This window comes from Aquila chrysaetos, chromosome 2 (assembly GCF_900496995.4).
Source record: "Aquila chrysaetos chrysaetos chromosome 2, bAquChr1.4, whole genome shotgun sequence".
Classification (NCBI taxonomy): Eukaryota; Metazoa; Chordata; class Aves; order Accipitriformes; family Accipitridae; genus Aquila; species Aquila chrysaetos.
The window spans coordinates 74,025,161-74,044,173 of NC_044005.1; the positions used below are offsets into that span (position 1 = coordinate 74,025,161).

The following is a 19,013-nucleotide window of genomic DNA, read 5'->3' on the forward strand; positions in this document are numbered from 1 at the left end:
TAGCGAGGTCCTTCTGAAGCCATCTCAACTCCTCACTGCTCTGTTTTGTTAGAAAGCTCCTTTCAGATACCATTCCTTTGGGTGACTGGACAATTTCTAATTGTCTTCATCACCAATTCTTTTTCTACTATCACCATTGCCATTTAACCTAAATAGTTCTTTTCTCTCCCTATGATTTCACATCATTATTTCTTCATGAAGGTCCTGCTTTCTTCGTATCATTAAGCCAAACAAGTCACTCCCACTCTCCATGTGGAAGATAGATTTCCCATTGCCTTGATCACCCTTAGAGCCTTTCACCACATCTGTTCCAGTTTATCTTTTATTAAAACACAGCTGATCAGAGCTGGAAACAGTTTTCTAAACAAAATCGTACATAAAGCTTTGCACGGTAGTGTTGATGTTTCCCATCTCTACTGGGAAGATGCTGTCTCATCCCAAAACTTGACTAGATCTTTTTAGCCCCCATTTTGCCTGCAGCTGGTGGGTGTCCTGCAGGTGGGCTCGGTTGCTGTGACCGCTCGAGAGGCGCAAGGAATCCTGCCGCACACCTCGCTTCTTGTTATATGTTTAGCAATCCCGTGATCAGCACCTACTTCATACTTAACTTCTGGGGCTTTACCCACTGGGGTCTTTTGTGAAGTGTCCATGGGCACCACGGGAAGGAAAGGGAGGGAAAGCCACCCCCCTCTCTTTTGGCTGTCTTGCCTATCACCAGGAGCCCAAAATAGTGAAGAGGCTCAAACCTGACTCCCCCAAGTCTGAGGCATTTTTCTCATGGGCGCCCTTCCTTTCTGAAGGCACAAAAGATTTTCTGAAGGCTCAGGGATGTCAGAGCCACTTTGCTGCTCTGTGACACCCCATCCCCTCGCCCCTGTCCTCACTTGGTAAGGAAAGTGCTGGGAGGGAAAATACTCTTGGCCTTGCTGATTCACTGGGCCATGATGCTGAAACCAGTGTCTCCATATATTTTGGGCAGGTTCCACTGAAGGAGACAAGACAGCCAATTCAGCCAGCCCCATTTGCTTTTTTTTTTTTTCTTAACCAGTGTTACCAGAGCTTTCTGACTAATTAACAAATAGCAAAGGGCAGTCTTGTGCTTTTGAAGTGCATATGGTCTGACACTTAGAGCAATTTCTATGGTGTAGAGGCAATTACTCCAAGGAATACACCCAAGTGTGATAAGAAACAGTTCCCTGGAGCTCCCCATCGCCTGCTGCATTCAGCTGGCTGGGCACTTTTAGTCTCTTTTCTCATTACCATCATTCTCTATGGGAGCCCATAATCCAGTTTTAAATACTTGTCATAACCTTCTGGAATATGTACGCAAGCACTTTATGAAACTTAAAAAAACTAAGAAAAGGGCTGTATTACAACAGGAATACCAAAGCTGCTGCAGTGCCTGGTGCCAAGCTTCCTGTGCTTCTGAGGTTAAAAGAAAACAAACAAAAAGTAAACACAGCAGAGAGAGCACAAAGTAAAAAGTAATGAACATAGGGAGGTACAGTCTGATAGAGTTATCAAGCAAGCGCATTGTGTGGTAATTGTTCAGCTAAGTTCTTAATGCAAGAAACTTCTAACACTGAGAAGTGTCTTTGATCTGAACAAGGGAACAAGTGTCTTTGATATGGAGAAAAATAAGTGTGCTCAGAGAGAGAGACATATCCTGTGCCTCTTGCATAATTACGAAAATGTAACCAAAATGGAGCTCTTTGGTGAGCTACAGGCATCTTTGTTGGGATTTGCGCAAGGAAGTAACTGGACAGACTGTGGGAAGATGTGGGCCGGGAGCTTACTGCACTTGTGAAGAGATGTATTGTGGTCTCCGAACAGCCATCAGCGTTTTGGAAAAAAAAGGTCTAGGTCTAAGCAGAGATGATTATGCAGAAAACACATTTAGAGCTTATTTTGAAGTCAGTCCAAGTTTTATGTCATAGCATTTCTTGACCACATTCCTAGCATTGCTTTGGAATGACAATTGAAAAGGAAACTACCTTCTCTAGTTGAAAAGCCAAACTTCTGTTCAGCTGAACTATTTGAAATGACCTGTGAAGGAACCATGTGCCTTATATTTCTGGGACTGCAGCAACCAGGAACATCCCATGACTGACTGCGTCAAAGTTTCATTCAGGATAAAAACAGATCTGACCTTTTCCTATAGGTAAAAGATGTTTTTGACAAGACTTTCTGTTCTGTTTGCTGGGGGAAATCCTGAATTTGTCAACTAGAGCTGTAGAAACTGAGCCCAGGTAGATCACCGTTACTGTTTCTTCTTCCACCGGTCTTCCTACGTGTACCCTAGGCTTACCGTGGTTGTCGCTGTTACTAGAAATGGCAATCACAAGATGTGATATGCCACTATCTACACAAACAGGAGGAAAATACTAGCACGTCACAGACCTCTCCCTTTAAGTCAATGAGCATCAGGAGCAATGAAAAACACCAGATCCATCAGTCGTGCTGGTGTCCCCATCTGCCAGGCACAGTGGAGGCTATTAGTGACTGGGAAACAGTCAGTGTCACATACTTAAATTACTGTGTCATGATGGCCTTCAGTAACACCCTGTAAAAGGCCCTCAGAAACCTTTCCCCAAACTCTCAGGAATGTGACAGAAAAGGCTTGTCCTCAGCCAGGCTCCAAGCAAGCCCAGCACATCATAAAAAATGCAGCTTATAACTTGCTGCATCCCATTCTGTCACAGATACAGATGCAGCCGTGCGCGCACATCTGGCCATGAGTGCGTGACAGCCGTCACCTCTCCAGCTATTGCCCTGGGACAGAAAGCTCTGCACTGCAGCATGCAGGAGTCACTGGCTTCATGGGAAAGGAAAGCAGCTGGAGCTGCGACGCACTGGGATCCAGCAAAAGCAAGCTGGTCCTGCAATGTTCATCACCACTTCCAGCGTCTCACCGTGAGCGTAGTAAATAGATGAAATGAAAGCAAGGGAACAGCCCGAGGTTCCCACGTACATTTAAAATTGCTGGCCACCAGATTCACAGAAGCAGCAATACAAGTGGGATGAATTAAGCTCACAAGCGTTACCCAATTTTCTGGTGTAAAAAGCCCTGTTTTTTAATTCAAATATGGAGGGGATCAGCAATATAGTACATGCAAAATAAAGTAGCGGTTCATCCCCAGACCCAGCAGGCCATAACTGTGACTGCCCAGTTCTCGTTCCTATCTGGTTTTGGTCTCCATGACTCATAAACCCAGCAGATGATTTCTCCAAAACCGCAGCCGTTGGCGCTTTCATCTACTTCTTCCCAGCTGATCTTCAGCTCATTCAGGTCTTTGTTAATGTTTTGTTGACACAATGCTCTTGGTCATCCGTAGCCTCTCTTCCCAGACATTTTCTGGACCCATGTTGGCCGCAGGACCCTGCCAGCTTTCCACTTCACTATGGGCCTGACCTAACCAGCTTTCCTACCATAGCTTACTGGCTGTGGTCCAGCTCGCTCAGACATTTCCAGACCCATAACCCAGCGTGTTCTCTCAGCTCTTATCCTCTGTCAACATTATGAGACAAAGTGAACGGTTTTAACTCTTACCATCCATATTTATTTCCACCACAAAGCACGGTGTTGGTGCTTTGCTGCTTCAGTGTCTTACCTGTCGAAGGGTTTTCACCAGCTTCTCTCCTCGACCTCTCCTCTGGCCTTTCTGTTGTTGCCGTAACAGTACGGGCTCACCAAGGAAACGAAATTCCTCAGCGCTGCTGACCTTTACTGCCTCTCCTTGAGCCGCATCTGCTGTTCTCCTCCAGTGAAAAGCAAACAAGAGTTACCCAGGCCTCCTTCCCATGTCGGACGCTGCTTGACACACTTGCCTGCGTGCCAGGAGTAGGTGCTGCAAGGGATCTGCTCACCCACACACCCAGGGCTCCTGCCGGCAGCCGATGCCACCCCAGCCCTGCTGCCTGAGGCATCCCTCAGCCCGCCCGAAAAAGAAGAGGCAATTGCCATCAGCTTTGCCCGATTTCTGTCATTACCTTAAACCAACCTGCTGGTTTGGGGATGGGGTTTTACACCACGTTCACAGCTGGCGTAGAGTTGCAGTTTTGTGTTTCTATTTCTTCTGACATCTCCCAGGTGCTATAACCTTCCCCGGGCTCTCTGCAAAGCACCACAACTGTGAGGAGACCATCGCCAAGGCGGTATGGCTTGTTTGTGGATGGCCCTGGCTCTCCAGTGCCCTTCCCGGCGTCTCTGCCAGCATCCTTGTTTGCTCCGTACACGACCTCCCGCCTCTGCATCCTCCTCATCTACCCCCATCGGCAGCCCCTCTCCCTTCCTATAGAGCCAACCTTGTCACGCTGATTGGAGATCTCACCGGAATTAAACATGTCACCAAGACATCCTCAGTTATTCTTATTGCTATTAGCATATGTGCCTCTGGCCTGGCCAAGCCACAGTGCTCTCTGCTGCAGAAGACACCCCTCTGTGACCGACTGTTGTTTTCTTCTTAACTTGCCCCACGTTTCCACGAACATGATTTTGCCCAAAGGCGGTCTCAAGAGCAAAAGCTGGTATGTTTTGTAGAGGACAGCTCACCTCAGCAAACATTGGCGGTGAGGATCACGCCCGGAGCACCAGTTTTACCTTTCGTTTATTGCCTTTCTCAGTTTGTATCAAAACGCAAAGTGGGATTGCGGAAGAACACAGTGAAAAGTAATACTTCAAAAAAAATTTCAGCGTGAAGAGGTTGCTACATGTTTCTGGCACAGGGATCTGAATTAGAAAACTTCAAATATGTAAACAACCCCAAAATGCTACAAAAGATCAGTCCAATCATATCTGCCACATGACTGACTTTATTATCACTGGAAGCCATACAGGTACTGAACTTGGATACTTTTAATACTTTCAGATATTTTGTGAGCTTCAGAAGGGAACGCTTGGCATAAATACTGCTTGTGAAAGGGCTTTTCAGCAAATGTATTAATCTTACGGGATCTGCCAAAATGAAAACTCCATCTATCTTTCCACGGATTTCCTGTATCTTTTGGCATGTTCATGCAATAGGAAAAATTGGGGGGGGGGGGTTAATTATGATTGTTATTTTGGAAGCTCAGTAGCTCTGTCGAGACTTTAATCCTGGTAGCTGAATTGAGCAGGGAAACCACCGACCTGTGTACTAGTTGCAAACGAGAAAACCTACAAAGGGCTTGATAAAAATTCTTCTTCTCTGCAAAGCCCTGAAGGTGCCAGTAGGTTTGGGTCCAGGTGCCGGCCCACGGCTTCTCCTCGAGGGCATGGAAAACAAGGAACTGGCTCTGATTTTCACACCGGGACCCTTCCCGTGCCGGGAGCCGCAGCCGGGGCAGGGGGAGGCTGAGGGTCCCTCGGGGCCAAGCGAGGAGCAAGGTCCCCCGGGCCGAGCATCCCCGTGGGATCCCGTCCCGTCCCCAGAACTGCTTCCAGGGCCGACACGGTGCAAACCCCCTTGGCTGGGCTCGTGGCGCTCGTTTCCTCTGGTGTGCGAGAGGCGATGCCTGAAGTTTCGTTTCTCAGCAGGCCCCGCTCAGTTCAGTGGTAATAACATGTTTGCTGCAGGAGGTAAAAATAGAAATGTATGGATATGGTAATCCCTCCCTGAAAGCCCGGCCAGTGTTGCTTAGGGAATGGCTAAACACACAAGCTAACCCCCATCACACTTTCTTGCGTGTTTTTCATCGTCTTTAGCTGTACCTATGCTGCAAGCTGAGGGCGGCCAAGTCTGAGAGGCAGTGGCGAGAAAAAAATAAATCAAGGGCTTTGTTTAAATGGGTTTTTCTGTTAAAGAAATTGCGTCAATTTGGAAATCTTGCATCTGCATGAAAGTATTTTTAGCTACCATTGCTACAAGCCCTGCCTTAAGTCTCTGGAGCTAAAACCAGATCCCAGCAAACAAACCAAAGCATAATCCGTCTCTTCCAATGCATTTACCTGGGTGAGTCTCTGGCATTGGGCACACTGGCAGAAACTTGGCACTTTTCTCTTAGGTGTATTTTTTCACACAAGTAAAAGGAATAGGACAAAAGAAAAAAAAACAAAAAAAACCAAAAAAAAACACATTTACAAAAGCAAAAAAACATGATGGTGAAAAAAATGGTTGGGTAGGTTCAGGCTGATGTAGCAGAACTTAAACCAACTTCATTCTTTTAAACACAGATCTGGGTGTCAAGTCCACATGAAGGAATTAATTCAGTTCATTGCTGGCCAGATTTTTAGATGTTCTCCACATGAATCACTGGAGAAGCCTCTTGGTCATTTTTTCCCTTCCAACGATGACATAATAAGCAAGGAAAGGGGAAGCAAAGGAATTAAGCTGAACCTTGGTAATATGTGCAGACTCCATCCCAGCAAAAAATATAGTCAGTCTGATAGTGTATACCAGGCTGAGTGTATATAATACAGACATAAATCAGCATACCACGTTTACCGACAATACCATGGTAAGCTTGAACTAGAAATGCAAGTGATGAGGTAGTTTTTCAGGTGGTCGTGCCGACAGTGCTGAGGGAGAAGCTCGTCGGCCGTTCCCTGGCGTACCTGTGCCTCCTCCCGCGGCGGACCGCCGGCTGCGGGGGTGGGCGAGGGTCTCATCCTGCTCGTTGCATCTCCCGCATCTTTTCCCGTGGCATTGCACTAGTAACGGCAAGTAAGCCGGGGACCGCGGTTTGGGCTGGATAACGGCTTTTTGTTCCCGGCCCTGCTCTCGGCACCGTGGCGTGGCATTGCCTGCCTCCTCAGCACCAGCCCCTGCCCGCCAGCCGTCCGAACGAGAGCTGCTACAGGCACCGGCACGTCGGGGTCACCCCTCCCGAAACCCGCTCCCCGTGCGCCAGCAGCGCTCCGGGCGAGCTGGCGGCGCCCCGGTCGCAGCCCTCCGTGCCCCTGAGCACCCACCGCCGCCTTCGGGGGGACGATTGCGCTCTTTCGTGGGCCGGCAGCGATTCCCGGGTGCGTGCCGGAATGGGGGACCCTGTGGCGTGCCCGCGGCCAGTTTATTTCCACGTTGAACATCCCGGCCCCGTGAGGTCCCGCACCAAACCCTGCCCCGTTCTCCGGTCCAGGGGAAGCCAGGCACGCAGCCCCAGTGTCCACCTCACGGCTGCCATCACCGGGCTCTCCCTGGTTTGAAGGTAACAGCCAGGACAAAAAAGGTTTCCAGGACTTTCTCCTCCTGTTTATACGGCTTGAAGCAATGTTTTTCACGTAGAAATGTGACATGCCCAGACCTCAGGGGTCAAAAGGCAAAGCTGCAGTTACGCCGGGGACAAGAGGAGTAAAACGAGGAGGAAAACAGAGCGGTCGTGAAAACAGGAGCCCAGAAGGAAGACCCGGGCACCGGGCAGGCGGCAGCTCGCTCCGGGATCTGCGTCCGCTGCGCCGCGAACGCCTCGCGGCCTGGGGTTGGCTCTGACGGCGCTCGGACGGACAACGGAGGGAACCGTGACTGGCACTTTGCAGTAGGATAATTATAATCCGGGCTCTGCAAGTGTGGGTTAGCTTTCACTGAAATAAACTGCTCGAACCTATGATGAATATCAACATTGTAGGCACAAGAGGCAAGGCAGTAAATTGTAGTAGGATGAAATACCTACATTTAATTATGTCAAATTATATAGAATTTGAGAGTTTTTCTGATGCATGCTATTTAAAGTTACGCCTAAGTGCACTTCCTTGCCTGAATAAAGCAGCTTTTGTTGCAAGATGTGGGCTTGCTTTGTAGTTTATGATTTATAGTCCTCACCACATTTTGTCACTTTCTTGTTTGTTGACCGAGATGTTTCTGAACATCTCATTTCAGATAATAGGACACAGCTAGAGTGCCATACTATATACAGCCTCTTAAAAATGTATGAGCAGTGTTTTGTTGGTTTTTTTTTTTTTTTTCTCCAGGATATTGAAGAAGTATCTTTAATATGCTCTTCACCAAAGTGTGGATATAATACATGCACACGCAGCCAGCAGTCATTGCTCCACCAGCCTAAAATTCATCAGTGGGGCCAACCCCACCGATCTCCATTGCTGATAATTTGTGATCGAACTAATCAGGAGTGTGTCAACAGCCCCAGCCCAGCCCAGCCCAGATGAGCCTTCGGCTCCGCGTCCCTCGCAGCCCCTGGGGCCGAGCACGGGTTTGGGACGCTGCCTCGGGAGCCGTCTGCCGCTCGGCCCGCTCCCGTCGCGGTGGGGCCGGCAAACTGCAAAGCGAGGAGCCGTCCTCTCAGGACACCTAATCGTTTCCACTGTGGGCAGAGGCACCGACTGGCTGGTGAAGCCGAAAGGGTTGCCACCCACACGGTTCAACGGCCCGGGAAAGAAAAGAGGGTTTGTGTGCGAAGGAGAGCCTGAAATCTCCCTGCCCGACGGGCTCGGCGAGCGGGGACCACGCGGAGCGGCTGAAATTTTCTTCAGCCTCGGGAAGCACGACTTTTAGGCGGTGGTAGCCCGGACCCGAACCACTTATTCGCATGGGAACGTTTCTGATCTGGCGGTCCTGCCGGCGCAGAGCCCTCGGCACCCTCCCCGAGCCGGAGGGACGTGCCGGGGGGTGGCCGGTCCTGCACCAGCCCTGCCATCGTCTCAGCTGGCGCGGCCGGGACCTGGTGACGGGGCAGCACGAACTGATGTTTTCCAGGTGTACAGGACGCAGGACAATACAGTCGTGGCTTTATTTCCCAGATACACGGTCGGGTCTCTAAGTTCCCTGGCAGTGAACGGGGAGTGTTCGCAGCCATAACTCACCTTGTCGCAAGGGGCTGTGGCGAGGCTTGCCTGGCGGGTTTCTCAGCATAGCGTCAGAGTTAATGAAAGGATTAAAGAGCTTCATAAATAAGTAATAAAAGAACAAAGCCCACTTGAATGTAACTATTCCCCCAGTTGAAAAATATGCAAATAAATCCAAAAAAACTGCTTAGAAAACGGCCCCATATTTCATACCTAGATGAAGGATTGTAAGGGTCCATCTATGGATATGGACTGATGTTACCAACACAGCGGAAGGAAATGACTGAATCCCAAGGACTGTTTGTCCTTAAAAATAAAATTAATCAAGCTCGTTGGGAAAAATACTTTAAACTTCAGTCCCAGGGAGCCAGATTCATTCAAGGGCCACCTCGCTCATTTCGGCGAGTGCGTATAGATACAGACACACTCAAACATCAGTTTGCTTTTGCAGCTGCGCTCCACCGAGACCATTTTTAACCATATCAAGAACGCGAACACCCTCCTCCCCAAACAGCGGGCTGAACGCGGGCAGCTCCTGCGCTGCCACAAACCGGCTTCGCAAGAGTGGAGGTAGCGTCAACCCGAGGCGAGCGAGCCGGCGCGGCACCAGCAGAAACCCGGACGAATTTGCGGCAGGCTTCGCTTAACCCACAGCACCAAAACTGCCTCCGCCTGGGGGAGGAGGAACAAGACCAAATGGCGAGGGGTAGGACGGGGCGGCAGGTAAGAGATGCACAGTCCGTGCTGGCCAGGCTGGCTGCCTCTCCCGAGGGGCCGGAGCTGGGACTGGCAGCAGAAGGGAAGCCCGGGAAAGCTGGGATCGCTGGGCTACGACCCCGCTACGAAACGCCAGCGCCCACCTCGCACGTCTTTCGCCCTCTCGCTCCCATCGCCCGGCGGCGGCCGCCGCTGCGGTACCGGCTCCCCGCACCCAGGGAAGCTGGGGCTTGGATGTGGCACGGGGCAAAGCCGGGAAGGGAAGGACCGAGGGAAAAAGCAGGGGCATCAGACCGTCTCTGCTCTGCGAGGCAGATCAACAGCCACTCGCCTTTGCTTCAGCCACCTCTAACTCGAGGGTAAAAAACACCCAATGGGAAACAGCTCAATAACCTACACTTGGGGTCTATTACAAGCAAGTGAGACGAAAGTTACTTTAAAAGTGTTGTAGCTGAAAAAGTAGCTAGACTGCTGGCAAAAAGGGAGGGGGAAAACTTTACTGAAGAGAGGGATGGGAGGGAGAGTGACAAGAAAAAACATCACTGGAAAGGAGTAACAGTTACGGTTACTCTGACTTTGTCCTTGGTCCTTTTTGTTCTCCATGTATTAACATTAGAATGGCAACCTGCTCACAGTTTCCCTCCCAAGTTAAATTCTGTTTTGTGAATCAAACACAGGACCGGTGGGTTACAACATGAGATGCCATGAAGCCACTGGAGCTGCACTTGAACAAAGCTGCGCTTTGTTCCTCCACTGCTCTCTCGAGAGGCATCTTTGAAAATCCCTGAGGTCAAGCCAGTAGGCATTAGAGCTTTATCACCACAGCAGCCATGATCTTCCTGGTTTTATGGGCTAAATAATTAGCCGAAAACACTCTAATATGTGACATACACCTCTGAAGCGTCTTCTGCCTTGACTTGAGGCACTGCCCTGCACCAGGCTGGGGGTAGAGGAAAGCCCACAGCACTACGTTGCAGCCGTGGGTCCTGCTGGAGGCACCTTACCCTGTCTTCTGCACAAACCAGCCCCAAATTTCGAACACATCTAGGTTGGTCCCTTCCCACAAAACCCTGGATGAGCAAGTAAAGAGCGCAAGACAGCGGAGCGCGAGCCTGGACGTGCTGCTCCGGGCCAGCCAGACCCCATCCCGCACCTCGCAGGGGTGAGCCGGCTCCTCCGGGTACCAAACCGCCCGGACTCCGCTGCCGGAGGGATTCGCCGCCCTCGCGGCAAGGGCTGTGGTGGAAAGACTGGAAAGAAACCGTCTGCCCGCAGCTCGGGTCGCCGAACACAAAACTGCGCGGGACCGCGCGGAGCTGGGACTAGCAGGGGCTCGGGCACGGCAGGGCTCGCAAACACCGCGAGAAGAGTGCGACCGCAGGCGTCGTAAATTCAGGCAATTTCTGTTTTCAGCAAGCGTTCAGCTGCAAGCAAACGGAGTGCAAGTAAACAGGAATGATTTAATTATCATATAAAAGTAATTCATTAGATGCAGGAATCAACAGGGAGTCCTTCTCAAACACCGGTGGCACATTACTGTCAGTTGAAAATACTTATCCACAGACCTACGTGAGCAAGAACAGACACTAGTTTTTACTCTTAATGTAGTACAATTATTTCGGCTTATTTTTTTCCTCCAAGACAGACAAAAATAGGGTTTAAAAATGTAACCAAAGACCATAAACCAATTTCAAATCAAGTAACATAAACTCAAAGCTGGGGCTGATTCAGTGTTGTACTACGAAATAGGCTAATGATCAAATTAATCAGTACTGTTAATCGGGAAGCTTAGTTCTTTCTGTTAGAGGGCTGGGAACGAGTAACGTGTTGTTAAGTACGGGTTAGGCCATTGCTGCTTGTAGCAGTTGGACTGAGGAACAGACCATCTTCTCCCAGCTTCTTGCACCAGTTAGTGCGTGGCCCCAGCATCCACCTCACACTTCGTGTGCTGCTTCTCCGCTCTCTTTCCCTTCTGTCAAAAGCATGGAACGGGCAATTTCATCTGAAGTTCAGCATCTAACGCCCACATTTGGGCCGTGATCCCGTGACAGCCACAGCCACCGGAGAATTAGATCCCGTTGCCCACACAAGCATCTTGGGCATGAAAGATATACCTGAGCTGGCAGGTATGACTGCGGACCGATGGGAGATGCGAACCCTTCTAGACTAGCAGCTGAAGGCAGGCAGGATACCGTACAGCATCTCATACGGCACCATGCATAGACAACTTACCCGAGGCAGTCAGCAGAGTCAGCTCGGTCTACAGAATTAATCAGAAAACCCTAAAGGCACTTATTGGCTAGCTCAGCTGCTCTGCTCGGCCATACACACCTATGTCTCGACACTTAAATTTAGGTGGCTTAATCCCGAGATGAATCCCACACACCTGCTCCGGCGGGAAGCGAGGGGACCGCAGCTCCCTCATCTCCCATTAACTCACCGCTGCTGCTCATGGCTTTGCTGAACTTGAACCAGGTCCTGCCCGTGTTTTCTTCAGATATTCATCGCAAACCTTGTGAGTTACGGCAACCGACTCCAGCCAGGGGACATATATAAGGCTGGGGTTTTGCTCTAAATTATTTGCCTCAAGGAACTAACTGCCCAGTTCAGCATCAGCCCGTCACCCTGGAGACAATCCTTTCTTTCACACACGCACCATGTCCTGTATCCCACCTTATGTACTTACTGGGGATTTGAGCAATTTATTTTGAAAATTGAGGCATGCACCAATCTCAGTGCTAGCATTTTACGCAAGCTCACAGAAAAATAGTCAGACATCAGCTATCCAAGCCCCAGAAAACAAAGGGCTCCATTTAGATGCCTGAATGCAGGCAACTGGTGCCATTTGAGATGCCCTAAGGCACCCAAGATACACATGGGGTTGGCAGATATCACATAGGACCTATGGAAGCAGCAGCTGGAGACGCGGAGAACACACGGGATACCCCAGGGTGTCTCAAACGGTACTTGGTGCCAAAGCATAAGCAACTGAAATCAAGTTCTAAAAATCTTGTTTGTACTGAAGTCAGATGCACATCTCCCGTATCTAACAAACATGTATCTTGCAGAGCAGCTAAGCAGCAAAAGAGCTACAAAAGAATTGCACCCTTATTTCGGGTCTACTGAAATCTGGCAGAGCTTACAGGCTGTGTCAGCTTATTTTGTTATGAACATATAATGCTCACTGAACCCGATGAGCTGCTGTGATAACAATCTCTGCCAGCTTGCTGAATGGATTCCTTTCAGTTGCTGCCTCTGAAGTTATGTGGCTACAACAGAGCTTCTGCAATATACCAGTGCACCGGGAACACCGTTTTTTAGCTACGCGAGCAAAAGAGCTGTCTGAAAAGATTCATGAGCTCAGAATTGATTATCAGACCGTAGGAGCGGAAGGTCGTTTTGTCAAGGCTCCTGGCTACTGCAGTGAGAACGTACTACTGGCTAATCCTCTTACAAACACGTGCACTTCCACAAGGGAGAATACCTCTAATGATTTAAATCCGATTTTTATTAATTGGTGCACTGTTTATTACGAGGAGGTTGTTATGGCACTATAGTCTTAACTGAGCTAGATGACAGAAAAAGAGTATACAAGTCTTTCAGCGGCAATTAATAAATCTGGGATTCCATGAAGGCTGTGTATGTCTGCCTTGAATGCCGGTCTCAGGATCCAGCATTAAACTATGTACCATAAGTATTTCCAGCATTACTGTTAAATGAGCATGACTAGATAGATTACTAACTTTCTGGACTATCGGCAAGGAGTACTGACACGATTTTTGCTTTAGGAGGAGTTACTTGGAGTGAAACAATCACTGCCCAGGTTAAATCTGAGAATATTCCTCCACGCATTTTTTGCATAATCTAATTAATCTAATTAAGAGACTAATGGGTTAAAAAACAGAAAACGTGACTTGTCTTTGGATTTTATTATTAAGGAATTTAATGAGAAACAGTTATTGGTATGTAACAGCATACACCTTCCTGTCCAGTTTAGAGCTATATGTCATTTTTCCGTAACACGCACTTTAAACAGCCACCATCCTTGAGCACGGGTTACATGAGTGGATACTGCCATCTAGGCAGGTTTTTGGGAGCAGCACCTATTTTAGAACATTAATTGTCTTTGCCAGGGAAAAATACTCTATTATCCAAAACAGGCGAGAAAGGAACATTTTTTAAACTATTAAAAAATGACACATCACCACTCACTGAAAATACAAAACCTGCCCCTCAACCAGATTGTAGTAGTCCACATTAAGAGCAAATATTCTCTACATGTTTATTGAGAAATATATTATTCTGTATTTCCATACATGCAACTTGAACTTAAGCTCTCCACTAAATTACAAACTGCTTTTATCTATGAAAACCACAATACAAAGTATATAGTATTAAGGCTCTTAATTACCAAAGCACATTTTACTATGGCAGTACCATAATTGTATCTATTTTATATGCTTTGAAATATAGTAATGGAACATTTTTAGAAGACAGTTACTAAAACATCTATTGATTTTCTACAAAGAGAGAAATATTTTTTAAAACCATTTTTCTTCGCAAAACCAAAATAGTTTCCATCCAGCACAAAAAATATAAAATACATACCACATCTATCTTATTTAAAACAATAAACAAATTCTGTACATGGCATTTACAAGAGACTTACAGACAGAAGACTTGACTAATAACGTCATTTTGATTAGAAACATTAACAAATGGCTTCATTATCAGTTGTGGGATTCTGTAGGGAATGTATGAACTATAAACGCAGAATCTTACACAAAACGGTAGTAGGACCTGAAAAGATTTATCATTTAGCACCTTCCATCTGCACCAGCCCTTTGAACGTGGGTGGCTTTTTGAATTGAGTTCCGCTGGAGGGCAAGCATCGCCTCACGTTACAAACACGGATTGCTCCTGCGGTTTGGGAGGGTGAGACGAGAGTAGCCCAGGAGCCCCGAGAAGCACACCACTTTGAGATGCGGGCGCCTGCACTTCGGTACCCATAAATCAAGGACGTTGTCCCAAAGGCCAGATTTCCCTTGGATTTCAGTGCATCCGCTCGATTAACAACCTCCCACATCATCGGAATGGGTGACAGAGGGGCATGGGGGGAATATCCACTGACATTCAGACTGAAGTTATCCTCCTGAGCTTTCTCCCTGGCGTGTTTCAGCCATCACCTTGAGGACTGCCCTGAGCAGGTCTGTGTACAAAGGTATTCTCCTTTCTCCCTGAAAGATCCCTCTGAATAAGGGAAATGTGTTTATCTGGCTACTGGCATACATCTTCCCAACCCCTCCTCTCCTTCCCCCATGTAATAAGAAGCAACGCAGCATGAGATTGATTTGTACAGAAAGCAAAGCAACCAAAAAGACTAGGAACTGCTGAATTCACACTTAATTTAGGTGGTGGAAAAATGAGCAGAGCTGGTACCAAAGGAATTCAGTAATAAGCTTTGAAACTACTGTGCTGGAAGATGATCTGCTGCCCTTTGAGCAGTCCTGGAATGTAGGACAAGAGAGGATAATTTTCACAACATCTTTGCTGTGTCCTTGGCTTGTCATATGGAAAAGAAGGGCACTGTTAAAAATTAAGCAAAACTCCACTGAGCTGAGAAGCTCTCAGTCTGAAAGGCTGGATGCCTTTTTGCACTTAGGGATATTCAGTGCCCTTTATATTAACACAGGAAAAATAAAGATTCAGGTTTAATATTATAATAGAGTCTTTGGGGTAATTTTGTATTTCTGTGTCCTCACCAACAGAAAATGGTACGTGCGCTGCCTCTTCTCCCACCACTGGCATGAATATGTCAGGGTACTGTTACCTTTTCTTGACAAACTGGCACATTTTGCACAACTGCTTAGCAGCAGACACGTTCCATATCTAGAGGAAAAATAATTAAACAAAGATATTGCAGCAAAGATGTACCAATGGAGCCTCTCACCTACAGCAACAAAGCAAAAAAATCTCTCCTCCCTTCTCAAGAGAAATGGAGTTTTCATTTCTCTTGCAGGAGAATCAGTATTTAGGACATTTTACATGAAGCCTCTGAAAGACAACTAATAACACTGGTTAAAGGACGTCTCTGTCAGACCAGATGCACAAGCTGGTGTGGCTGTCTAAGGTTTATTTTGTTGAAAATACAGTCACATTCAAATAACTTCTTTGGGTTTTCCCAAAACAATAACAAAACCAAGAGACAACATGTGCATAATATGTTTTATTGAATAAAATCCTGCTTCTAATATTTACACAGTGAAGTTTAGAGATGTAACCTAGTGAAGCATGGCGATGTGTAACATTCATACGACATCTGGAATATCTTTAAATACATCTGAAACTACTTATTATAGCAATCACCTGCCCATCACGGATTTCATAATTAAGGATGATTTGAACTTTCTGAAGAATAGCCAAGATGAATATTAAGGATAGCTGAGTTCAGAGAAAACAGTCTGCTATGTGAATTCCAAATGCAAAAGATCTGAGTAAAGTATCAAGAGTTTTGAAGGCAGCTTCTGTATTTCCCTGTCGTTCTTCTCACCTCTGCAGAAGAAAATGACAAAATAAATTACAAATCTTAAGGCTGAAAGTAATATCCACAACTTAAACACACAGCACCCTCCATGGCAATCTTACTTTTTAAATTTATGTTGTCTTAACCTCAAGGTGTGTGAACCATAACAAAACACTTATTATGCATTAAAAACTATATTAAATTTTTAAACCTGCCAAGGTAGACACTCAGAAATGCTGCAACTGATATCCAGTGTAAAGACAACACTAATTACCACCATTTACAGAAAAACTTTATGATGAAGTGTCTTCCATCCCACTCTAGCATGTTAAGCAAAGTGTTATGTTTTGTTTTTTTAAAGCTCTACTAAATATACTATCACTCTACTATTACAGTGAAGAGGAGTCTTGTAAAGAAACTATAGTCAATACCTTTCCCATTTATAGTTTTTTTAAAAGATACTTTCATTATTCCTGACCTTGCATGAATTCTCAGCAAGGTTTGAATGCAAGCATAGACTTGCAACAGCCACACTAACAGACTAACTCGTAGCGCTCGTAGACTGTTATCTTATATTTGGACTACTCCCTGGTTGTGAACAAGACATGATTCACTGGCCATTTGCATGATTTTTGCCATCCAGCAGGAAAACATTATAAACCAGGAATGTTGTGTCCTACTCAAGCCTCTGGAGGTTGTTTATTCTAGTGGGTTACAGACAGCACATTAAAAAAGGCAGGCAGTCTAGCCTGCCACATTTGGGATTCTGTGTTGAAAAGAACCTGGTTGTTAGTCTCAGGTTAAAAAGAAATGATCTTGCACAGTCTCTCATATTTTATTTACCAAACAGGGAGAGGAATTATATTTTTCCTGTGTCTCAAGCTAACCTGTGAGAAGCCCTGCACCAGGAGTGCAAAGAACAGACATTCACTAACCAAAGTCCCCTCCTGTTTCCCAGCACAACTTACTGGTTGAGAAAGGGAAAGCATTGCTGTCATTTGCAAGTCTCTCCCAGCTGCACCACTGGTTCTCAGCAAACTGTATTGGATGTTGAAATACAACTTCAAATACATGCTTGGAAAGAAAAATAAATTTCAATCAACCCCCCATCATCCTCTAACATTGCCTAACCTTTAAGCACCAAGATTAAATTTTCCATAAAACAGTTCCATAATGAAGTTCAGTGTGATAACTTTGTATTTTCAGAGACTAAATTTGTAATAGTAATGGTGTGTCTACATACACACACACTGTCATGGAGGTAAAGTGTCACCTGGCAGTGACAGCTTTAAAATTCAGAATTTGACAAGAAAACAGAATATGCAAATGTGGTAGAAAAAGCTGCAAAAGGTAACAAAAAGGCACTTGGCTGTTTGCCATTTCTATGTGACATCCAACCCTCAATATATTTGTGTATCGTAAGAGTATATTTTATAAAATCTGTGGCTATTTCCTTCTGTTTCTTTTTAGCCCTGCCCCCCGCAAATGAACAGCCAGGCACCATTCCATCTATCCAGGAAATGTATATCCATCCTAATCTCACTGCTCCTTTTCTCTTTATCTTTTTTCCAACTACAAAGAGTTATCTGGAACACAGCTGCCTACCTGGAAGCTATTTCTCTTATAGCTAACATAGCTATAAATTTTAATAACTAAGAAGCTGCTGAAAGATACAGATTTTGCTCTTGCCTGTCTCATCAGTGAGGTATACAGTATGCATTGTCAAACGCTGTCTTTGAGCAGGAAAACCATCTGTACTGTCAATCTTGAGATAAGCAGCTATGCATGTGTGAGACACTGTCAACACAGGTTGAGTAAAACCAAATGTACTTTAAGATAACAAGGCTAAGTTTAGAAATGATTGACTGTAGCATCCAGCTTGAGACCCTGAATTAGCCTCAGACACAAAGTTAATTCAGGTGCCTGAGAGGAATCTTTCTGGGCAAGAGGTGTATTTGTATACACAGCCAAACATACTTCAGGGAGGGTTTTGTTTGTTCGTTTTTTAAAGAAGATGCAGATTTATTCTTTAAGTGAGAAATACTTCCTTGTGTGAATAAGGACAGAAAGACTTCTTCACATGAATAACTTGAAGAAAAGCATACTGTAACTGGTAAAAACAAATTTGGAGTTAGCGTCCCCATGCTTTAATATAGAACCCATTCTCAGGTCTGAAGAGGACTTTCGAACAGTGGTAGACCACAAAACATTATACAACTTGGTGTGACCCAGTAACAAGGGGAGGGAATCATACTGCTGCAGACTTCATGAAATGAAGTTGCAGGTAGCTTCTAACTCAAACTACAGAGATTTCAGACCATGTTAGAAAGGACAATCTGATATGTAGTGTTGATATATTTGACAATTACCACTTGGGTTTTTTCCCCACAGCCTGCCCGAAAGCAATAGATGAAGCAATTTCTAGTAAGTTGTCGATTAAGAGGGGAAAAGAAGAAGGTAGCCAGCCATGCCACCAGGTTGTATCTAACAGAAATGACTCGAAACATAAGCCAAGCAACAACTTAGCCAGCTTGGCACTTTCTGTAACTCAAAAGCCAACCCTACACCCCGCTTCACCACCGGGAAATGCTAGCTCCTCTGCCTCTCCAGCAGTAGGACAAGAAGGGGCCCAACTTTTGTAACATCCAGAAGACTATGGCTGTGCTCAAATCCACACAAACTGTAACACCATTTCTTAGAAAAGATATCCCTGTCTCCCTACACGTGAGGTGGTTTGGGACACATTAACCTCATCAGTCCAGACTGATGGCAAGTAACGTCACTAATAAATGTTGCACTGAGTAAAAAAAGAAGCAAATGTAAAGCAATCCTTCCATTTCTCAGAAACATAAGCGCACTACCCTTATAGGCAAACTCTGTGGAGTAGACGGCAGGATGGAGATCTACTGCGACTGCTGTGTCAAGCACGTAGGACCAATTACCTACTATAGCACACAGTAAAATAAGGGAATACTCCCCTGAAATGTGCCTTAAAACAAGGCACATTAAGGTTCTCTCTTAGAAAAACCTCTGAGCAGCTCATTCTGTAACACTAGT

General features: G+C 46.2%; 1 protein-coding gene across 2 annotated transcripts in view; it reads right to left on the reverse strand.

The window, feature by feature from the left end:
• Positions 1 to 13,701: 13,701 nt before the first annotated feature.
• Positions 13,702 to 19,013, reverse strand: part of BCKDHB (branched chain keto acid dehydrogenase E1 subunit beta) — a 135,726-nt gene continuing 130,414 nt past the window's right edge. For both annotated transcript variants that reach the window (XM_029999671.2, XM_029999691.2), the window contains exon 11: positions 13,702 to 15,985. The gene's annotated coding sequence lies outside the window, so the exon portion shown is untranslated. The remainder of the gene's footprint in view (positions 15,986 to 19,013) is intronic.